Genomic DNA, 11,084 nt, shown 5'->3' with positions numbered 1-11,084 from the left:
AACTAAGATTACATACTATGTCTTTCATAGTGAGGTTTTCCTATGAATTGGAATCAAAGAACAAATCTACTTTACCATTTTTTTTTGTCTTAGAACTGATATGGAATAACCTTCTCATATCATTCTCCTCTTTGTTATGGAGGATAATTAGGGTCACTTATATATCATTTTCTAGAAAAAAATTCCCACATTTTCTTCTTCTTTCTATCTCCTTTCTTGCTTTTGTTAGAAGATTTTTCTTCTTGCATTGCTCCTACTTGTAGTTCGTGCGATTCATCTTTGGATTAAATTTCCAACATTTTTCTTAGTATGACTATTAATATTGTAATGATAACAATGTCTATGATGTTCCTTGCACACATGTGTAGTTGCAAAAATATTCTTATTTTTCCCTTTTCCATTCTTCTCCACTCCCTTATTGAAAGCACAATACTAGTTCTAGTACTTAGAACTATTTTCCACCCATTATATGTATTAGATTAAATGGATAGGAGTTATACATATGCATCGTCAATATTCATAGTTTTCAATGGAAAAACTTTCCTCCTAATGTTGTTGTGAATTTCATTGAGTTAATTTACAACTATGTTGTATTGGTATTTATTCCAAATTGGATGACTTCATTTCAAAACTTTATAATACACTTTTGTATACTTTTCCATTTCTCCTCTGATAGTAGTGGTATTAAATCCTCTCCTCCTCATCATACATGATACAATAAAACCAAGTTTTCAAGAGGTTGGGAGGTAGAACTTAACCAATGAGCTGAGCAGGAAATCCAGGTGGAAGATTGGCACTTGTTGGTACCTGATCCTGGCCATACCCGTGGTCGGATCACCCAGTACAAGAAGAGAATTTAACTTTATTGGATGATGAAGAGCATAGTATCTAGAACTATCATGCATGCAACAGGGTCTATCAAATTTGATCTTGGATTCCAAGAAATTCAGAAATAATTCCAACTTGTTCAATTTCAAATTCAACAACAAAATGTCCATCTGGGTCGTATTGAGAAGCACATTTTGTGGCTTCCTCAATCCGAATTTGCAGGTTCCATTGCAAAGGACCCACCTCCCATAGATTCCTCCCATGAATAGTTTTAATTATTTCCTTATGTTACATTTTCAGTATGTATATGTAGAGTATGAGTACTTATGTTGGCTTGTTAAGGGTGAACTGGTTTTTAGAAATTCCGGCCTATAAGGCTAATTTTGAGAGACTTAAGAACCTCATATTTTGGATGGCTTATAATGCGTTCTAATGGCTAGTAGACTGGGATTCGCAATGAGCAGGTTGAGGTTACGAAATGTCTTTTTTTGTTGTAACCTTCTTTGAAAATGAATGAATGAAACATTATACTAAGGTTACAAAAAAAATATCTTCAATTCAAATTTATATTAATCTATTATTCGTAATATGATGATAGAGATTAAATTTATGAAAATGTTATTATAATAATAGAGAATAAATTTATGAAAACGTATTTTTTTAAATAGAAAACTTGAGTAAAAAATTATACTTGACAAATTTGAAAACCTAATATATTATTTAAATATAATTCTTCCTCTTAAATTTTAATTTTTTATTTTATATATTGATAAATTTGAAATAAGATTTGTAGTCTTAATTTTTTGTTTTTACTTATATATTCATAAATTTGAAAACTTATATAATATTTAAATACAAATTTTCCACTTAATTTATCTTTTTATATAATACCATTTTTTATGCAATAGATTTGGTCACCCTCAATAAAATTTATATTATTAATTTAAAAATATATTTTCCAATAATATATATGTCCAACAGTGTTCCACTTGGTCTACTGCGTATGTGGTATCATTGTCATTACTCAACCATTTTTCAATCTTCTTTACCATTGCCATTATTCTAATTTGCAATGTTTTGAGAATGTCTCTGCACCATCGAGATAATCTCATGGAATTGTCTACACCACCTGGTGATGGCATAATCACAATGTACATCCTTTGAGATATATAGTGGATGGTATCTTCACGTTGTCTAATTATCTAGGGTTTTGGATAATACAATCGCAATTGGAAATTCATAGGGTGGCTTTCAATGCCTGAATTGGATGCTAGTTATTCTTTCTATATGGTTAAAGGATGTCAGTTGAGCTTGGTTTTAAGTTTATTCCTAAACCTAAAATATTTGTAATCGAGCCTAATATCATTGTGGATGAATATTAGAAAGTAGAAGCGATGTAAGGTCTAATTATGTAAGTCGTGCAATTATCACAACCTCTATTTGGCTACTATTTAAACAATATTCATATTGAATCACTGTTTGCTCAACCGAAATCCTAATAATGAAATAAAACTTCACACACCAAACATATTAATCAATACTTTTCACATAATATCTTAGATGTTTCTCTTCTTGTTTAAAATTGGATTGAAGTTATTTAAAAAGTGGAAGTAAAATGAAAAGGAAATATTGCACTATTAGCTAGAATACAAAGGCAATCGGCATACCTTTTTTATGTAAGGGCACATCCCTTATCTCATTGCAAATGCAATTAATACTTTTCACGTAATACCCTAGATGTTTCTCTTCTTGATTAAAATTGGATTGAAGTTATTTGAAAAGTGGAAGTAAAATCAAAAGGAAATATTGCACTATTAGTTAGAAGACAAAGGCAATCGACATACCCTTTTTATGTAAGGGTGCATCCCTTCTCTCATTGAAAATGTAATTAATACTTTTCACGTAATACCCTAGATGTTTCTCTTCTTGTTTAAAATTGGATCGAAGTTATTTAAAAAGTGGAAGTAAAATCAAAAGGAAATATTGCACTGTTAGTTAGAAGACAAAGGCAATCGGCATACCCTTTTTATGTAAGGGCACATCCCTTCTCTCATTGCAAATGTACAATTACACTACATGTTACAGTTCCCAAGAGTCACTTAGTGTTCAATGCAGATCATCTTTACTTACATAGAGATCTCAACTATGTATTAGTATAATGACAAGAAGAGAATATTTACTAAAAGACTTTATTACATTTAATGGTAGAGGATCACAAGTGTTTCACTTATTGCTTTAAAATTGAAAAAAGGTTTTTCTCCCATCAATTAAAACATGAATCTGTAGTAGATAATGAAAATAATGAAAAGAAATATAGATAGGGAACTCATTTTGGCTTATTTGAAATCATTGTTGTGCTTTAGAAACATATTGAGGTGTTGAATCAATATTGCACATCGTCAATCATGAATCAATATTATATCAAGTTAATATTAAACCATATTAAAATTAATTTAATTTAATATGTTGAGTTTGTTGTCGGGGAAGCAAATTTTCATTGAAAATTCCCTATGGACACACATGCCACATATAGGGTTCAAGGTCAACGATGTAATTTATAATTCCCAACCAGCAAATTGTGCTTAGCCCGAAGAAAATTTCTTGGATGACCCCCTGAGATTTGATCTCGTGTCAGAGTTCATGCAAGAGAATAGACTAGTGAATGGCTCTCATCAGCACCTTATATGAACTCAAGATTTGTTATATTGATCACCTGCACACAACCACAAACAGGTAGGTTTGGCCTATCGATTCCATTTTGTGGCTTGTAGATTTAAGAATTCCAAAGATTGAGTTAAAATTAATTGTATTTTGTATGTTTATATATTTATTATTATTTTTGTTTGAGTAGACGATTAGTTTTTTATTTTTTAGTTATAACACGACATGTGTCAATTCCATGTCGATCACAAGTATACTTACACATTTCCCTCATAATAGGTTGTAAAATATGCCTCTCGACACAATCACATATCACTATATAATTTGCAAAGCAGGGATGAAAAGATTATGCCTAAATCTAAAGTACATGCATATTATGTCAATTAGTATGGCAACAATGAAAAGATTATGCCTAAATCTGAAGTACATGCCTATTATGTCAATTATCTCAAATTTTGGGAAGAATGATTTATAGGTAACTAAGTAAAAGTGAAGTAAATATGTTTTAATTTTTTATCAGGATCTATTGTTTCAGCATTTTAATTAAAAGAATATATATATATATATATATATATATATATATATATATATATATATATATATATATTATTTTTCTTCTTTTAGTTAAGCATGCTAAAACAATATATTATTAAAAAAAAATAGTTAGAAATATAAAACAAAAATTTAGTAAAATAATTGAGTACTTAATACAATTATTTAAATTATTGAATTTAAGATATAAGTTATATATTTAGAAATATATTTCAAGAAATAAGATATAATCATAAGTAATCGTATGTGTTCATACATATTAAGAAACCAAATAAAAGGTATGGATACATTTGATTATTAAAAATATATATCTAAGCTATCATGAAAGAAAATTGAAGAGGAGATGGACAAGAATAAAGGTCAGTTGAATTGTTCCAAGCAAACAAATCAAGTATTTTGTTCTAGAGGAACAAAAAAGTTGAAAGGAAAGGGTCAAAATATTGACACCACCGCACATCTATGGAAGGATCTAAACAATCATTGTAACCATTATAATATCAATGTTAATAGAAAATCGTTAAAATTCACACTAGTCTATGTTGTTTCAATTACTTTTAGCCCAATTCAATTCTTCAGTTAGCAATCTTTTCAATAAAAATTAACATTTCCAATAATCACTAATTGAAGATATAATAGTAAATGCAATGCCAAAGGAGACAATCAACACATCAACAAGAGACACCAGATTTGGTCAAAGAACAGGGAAAAACCAAACATCGGGGAAACACTTTGAATTTCTTTTATTGTTAGATTGTCATAAAATGTTCAACAGAGAGTACAATGAGCCCAATACAAAATCATCTCGAAAAATTAACCCAACAAAATTCAGAAATATGTTCACAACATCAATATAAATTAGAGACAACTTTTCTTGTCTGCGGTCAAATGTCAAAATTCATCCCTAGAGCCCAAGCGGGTGGAGGAAGAAGGATGTGTGCAGTTAAGACCTTCCAATCGCACTGTTGAGCCTACAATCATGCAGTTATAGCCAAAAATTTCTTGTGTGTAGCGTGTAGTTGGAAACCAAAACCCTAAAACATGTGGGATCTTTGGACCATGTAATATCGAACCTGTACGAACCACTTTCCTTGACCCAACCTCAAACCTCTGCAAACCAATTAATGAAGAAGAGAAGAATAATATGCTTGGTGATTTACAAATAAGCTTGAGGTCACTTGTATTTACAGGCTTCCAAGGGTATCCAATTTCTTGTTATGGTCGACCCAATCAAATGTGACATTACGGGCTTCAATTCAAAAATACACTTTCCCTTGTCCAAATTAAGCACTTCAATAGTCAAGATTGGTCCTCTTGAAAAGAGGAATCTAGTCCCATGGTTGTAATTTGTCACTGAGTTTCCTAATTAACACTCCTTCTCATCTAGGGAGAAATTCCAACTGCATCATGTAATAATCATGTGTATCATGTCATCATATCATGTCCCATCTTTGCTCAACTCTATCTCCTGAAACATCATCAAATCTAAAGAGGAAGAATCATCAAGGAGCATTATCTACCACCATTTATAACGTTGGAGAGCACATCTCAATCTGAAACAATATCAGGGAGCACATCTCAACTTGAAACTACATCGGGGAGCACATCTCAACCTAAAATATCATGGGGGAGAAAAATGTCTTCTACCCCATATTGAACAATAGGAGTTATAGGGGAGCACATATAGAATCATCCTATTTCCCACTGATATTCCCAAAAATGGCCCTCAATACTCATGTGGTAGCACACTTTCATCATAATCAACTTGGGTTGTACACCTCCAATAACTCTCTCAACCTGTTGGCTAGACGAGGAGCGGTATTCCCAACACACCAAGCTTATGGATATGATGCCAATTGGGGTATACTTTGCATAGACCAAGATAGGGGAGCTAACATATATGACCCTATGTGTGATAGATAGGGGAGAAACGTCTATGACCCCATCGTCCATAGATCCCTCAATCCTAATAGCCCTCCATCTCAATTCCTCACACTGAGAGCTCAAATTGTTTAGAAGAGCCATCTCAGTGTTGTCCAAGCTGCTCTTTGAAGACCAAGAACTTCCTTTCGGCAAACCCTTGGTGAGAATATTTGCAATTTTCTCATCTATTAATAGATGATGGAATCTAACAACTCCTCTTTGCACCATGTCTCGGATGTAATGATATTGAATCTCTATGTGCTTGGACTTGTCATGAAATACAAGATTCTCTGCCAGACAGATCCCACTTTTGTTATTGCAATATATCATTGTAGTGTCTAGGACCTACTCAAATAGTTCTCCAAAGAGATTCCTCAACCAATCTTCTTTGTAGCTAGCCATGCTAGTGGCAATGTATTTTGCCTCGATGGTACTCAATGCTATGGTCTTCTCCTTCCTACTCATCCAAGATATCATGGAAGATCCAAGGCTAAAACAACATCCAAACGCACTCTTCTTGTCAACAATGTTTCCTACCCATTTATAATCGGTATATCCATGAATTCAAACATCCCCATCAGAATATCTCAAACCAAGGGTGATTGTCCCATGCAAATATCTCAAATTGTGTTTGGGAAAAATGTGCATGGAGAGGCTCATTCATAAATTGACTCAATGTGTTCACTGCATAGCATATGTCCAAATGGTTGTTCATTAAGAACATCAAATCCCCAATAACTTTCTATACTCAGATGGATTTTCCAAATCGGATCCTACAAATTCTCCACATAACTTCTTGAAATTCATTTCCATCAATGTGGGCAGGGACTTGCATTTTGTCATTCCAAATGTCTCCAGCAACTTCACGACGTATTTTCCTAATGAAAGAAAAATCTCATTGGGCCTTTGCCACACCTCAAGGCCTAGAAAGTAGTGCATGATTCAATGATATTCCATCTCGAATTCATAGGATGTCCCTCTTACACTCAATCATTGGGGATTCACTACCTGTCAAGAATAGATCGTCAACATATAAAACCAAAATCAATGACATGCATTGGAATACCTTAAAGTAGAGGTTGGGATCGAAATTTCTTCTTGTGAATCCCAACTTCACCAAATAACTATATATGTGGGAATACCATGCTCTAATAGCTTGCTTCAAACCATACAACTCCTCCTTCAACTTGCAAACATGTGTCTTTCAATCCTCTACATCAAATCCCTGTGGTTGCTCGACGTACACTTCTTCTTGTAACATGCCATGGTGGAATGTTTTCTTCACGTCCATATTTTGAAGGGTACATCCTTGATTCACAGCAAGAGAAACTATCAAACAACGGTTGTATATCAAGCCACAAGTGCAAATATATCATCGTAATCTTCTCCCTCTTTTTGGGAGAATCCTTGGGCCACAACCCTTTTCTAGTATTTATCAATGCTTCCATACACATACATAATTTCATACACATATTTAAATTTAGATTAGTCAAATTCAAATTAGTCAAATAATATTTTAAAATCTATGATTTTCTTATGTTTTTATTATTTTAAAAATATATATTGCAAACCTAAGAGAGTAAAAAATTCTATATATACTTCACACTTGTGCAGAGTGATGACATAATTGAGTGCAATCACATTTTATAGATTGAGAGAGGTTTATACCATTGCATCGATTACAACTATATTAATTATAACTTACAACTACGTTAATTATTACTACACTAATTTATTTTCCTAAACAAGTGGATATATATATGTGTGTGTGTGTGTGTGATTTTAATAGATATTATTATGACCGAGGGAATAGTGTTTATTAACTCTTCAGTGAATTTTATAAAATATACATTTCCAGCAACACAATTCACATTTTTGAAATACACTTATTTATTTAAAAAATTATAATATTTATTAAATTAAATTGATAAATTTTCTTATGTTTAATCAATTTATTATTTAAATTATAACATTAAAAAATTAAATAGTATTAAAAACAAATTTTTAAGTTACCAAATTATAAATATAAGAATATTACAATTGCAATTGCAAGTGGGATACAATCCTTTTTCAAATTTATACACAAAAAGTCTAGAAATGCAATGAGAAATTAATCCACACCATTGTCTTTTTTTTGTCAAGTTGTCTGTATTCCTCCAGGCTTAATCTGTTGCTTGTGAAACCTCGACTCAGGGGCATATAAAACATCAAAATCACTCGGGGATAACACCCGACCTGGGCCACACCAACCCTAAGCTGACTGGATTTTAACATGTCTCCTCCCCCTAGCACGAGCGCAACAGCCTCTGTGAGGTTTTATCCTAGGTCGCCTTGCTAACGAGGCCTATCCTCAATCGATTTTGCTAGTGGGACTTGACTAATCCACACCATTGTTAATTACCTATTCAAATGTAATTAATAAATTTTTTTTTTTTATAAATTTTTTTTAACTATTGAGTACTTAAACTTTTAAAGTTTTCATATCATTATTGATATTTACATAAATTTTAAATTTTTTAGCTTTAGGGCTCGATTGACCCATAAAGCTCAATCGAACTCCTAACCTGGGGTTACATAGGAGCTTGATCGAGAGGTTTTTTTAGCGCTTTAGGAGCTCGATTAACTTCTTAAAAAAGGAACGATCAAGCACTTAAATGGCTTGATCGAGGCATCATTTTTTCTACCTAAAAGCGCCCTCTCTTACCAAAAATTCTAACCCAACTCCATGATTTCGCCCATATATACTGACCTTTATGATGCTATATATACTAGTATATATTCAAACATATGTACATATACTAGCATATATACCTATCTTTGTGTGAGTTCTCTATGAACTTCTAAAATATTACATTATTATATTGTTATATATATCGACATACTATATACTAACATATGTGTGGTATATATACTGAAAATTTTCTAGTATATAGATTTATATAAACCATCATATTATATATATATTATTTTATTTTTTCGATGTGGTTCGCTATCCACGAAGATTGACGACTGGTATGTCCAAGGAATATTGTACTAGGAAGATCCACCCGAAAGGATCACATCCTATAGGCTTAATCATAGAGCTTGAACTCAATAGTGTTGGGATAATTAAACCCATGCCCTCTCAATCGTAGAGGTGATTTTTCGATGGAAACTCAACCAATTGAGCTAGCCCTCAAGGCTAGTATACTAGTATAATATATATACTAACATATTATGTTAGGATATATATTGACATACATGTTAGTATATATACTAGCATATATGCCAACATATATACTAATACACACACACACACACACACACACACACACTAACATCATATGTAAGTATATATACTATACTAGTATACTAAACTAGATATGTATTCTAGAATACTATAATAGTAGTCTATATTTCAACCTACATATTGACACATGTATGCTCTCTCTCTCTCCCTCTCTCCCTTTGCCTCTCTATCTCCCCACTTCCCACATTCTCCCTCCATCTCTATCATCTCCTCACTCCTCACCCCCTCTAATTACCCCCAGTCTCTCCCCCTCCCATTTCCTTCATATGAGGAAAAGTTGTAGATTCTCTCGCAACTCCCTAAGAGCACACGAATCCTTTTCGTGCTTCCATGATATCTTCTTCTTATGGTTAATCAAACATCTCAAATTATAAGTAAAAGAAGGGAAAACAAAGCACATAATAACGATTGTTTGAAGGTCATACCTTGTTAATAGGAGGAGTTTCTTTCTCTCAAACACTAAAGAGGGATAAATTTGACGGCTTTGAACATTATTTATGTATTCTTATATCTTTCTCTTTGATCAACTAGGTTGGATTAAGGAGCCTAATATTTTAACAACATTGAGGCATGAGAGGTTCAAAAGGTATTGCAAATTAGAGTGGACTTTATGAAGTTTGTATTCATTAGATAGCGATGAAAGCATTCAAAATATATATATAAACCGATTAGTATATACAATAAGATATATGTCAATATATATGTTATTAGTATGTAACAATGTAAACTTTGAAATGGGAACTGTACCAAGTACCTGCTTTTTTGAGGTAGCAAAACACATTTTTTTAAGCATATTTGTTACACTTTAAATTTTCTTATGTATAAGTATGAACATTTTTGTTAAATGTTAGTGATTTTCACGCTAATTTTGAAGAATGTTGATGTGGTGTCAACCTCTTTCTTTTCACACTTTAAATTTTCTAATGTAATAAGTGTGGGTAAATTTTTTTAAATGTTGGTGATTTTCATGTGGATTTTGAAAAACATCAATAATTTTTTTCAAGACATATTTTTGACATTCTAAATTTTCTTATCTCCTAAGTATACATAATTTTATTTTTTAAATATTGATTATTTAACCATTTTTCAAGTTGCCTTATTCCTCTTCATGTTTTTCGTCCTAAGATATTTGGTTTTTAAGGATTTTCCAAATTTTAGATTTTTGTTTTCCTTTTCAATTTTTTTTTATAATGAAATTTTTTATTTTTTTGCAAAGTTTAAAAAATATAATAAAAATAATATATTAAGGATATGATTTTTTTTATATTTATATATCATTAATTAATTTTTCAATACACATAAAATAATTGTCACTAAAAATAATAATTTTAAAAACTCGACAAAAAATGCACATTTTGCAAAGATATAATTAAAAAAATATGTATTTTATGACATTTTCACTAAAAATGACATATTAATTATGGATCACAGAAGCTTGAATTCGAATAAAAATGACATGTTAAATAATTTTTTTTATGGAAAACTTAATTAAAAAAAAAGGAAAAATAACAAATTTTATGAATTTTATATAAAAAATGATGACATTTGAAAAATAAAAATTCCACAAAAATTGATTGACATAAAATTTTAAGTTCCAAAAAAAAAACCAAAAAACAAAAAACAAAAAAAACATACCATTTAAAAAAACAATAAAAATCAGAAACATAAAAAAATATAAGAATAAAAAATATAATTAAGTTATTAAAAAACCCATTAAAAATAAAAAATAAAAAACAAACCAACATTGAAAAATAAATAAATTTGAAAAATAAAAATAAATAAAAAAACATTAAAAAACCACTATTTAAAAAAACAATTAAAAAAATAAAAGAAA

Source organism: Pinus tabuliformis, chromosome 1_1 (assembly GCF_031772625.1).
Source record: "Pinus tabuliformis cultivar Carrire ecotype Pingquan chromosome 1_1, CPIR1, whole genome shotgun sequence".
Classification (NCBI taxonomy): domain Eukaryota; kingdom Viridiplantae; phylum Streptophyta; class Pinopsida; order Pinales; family Pinaceae; genus Pinus; species Pinus tabuliformis.
This window is presented reverse-complemented; position numbering follows the sequence as displayed.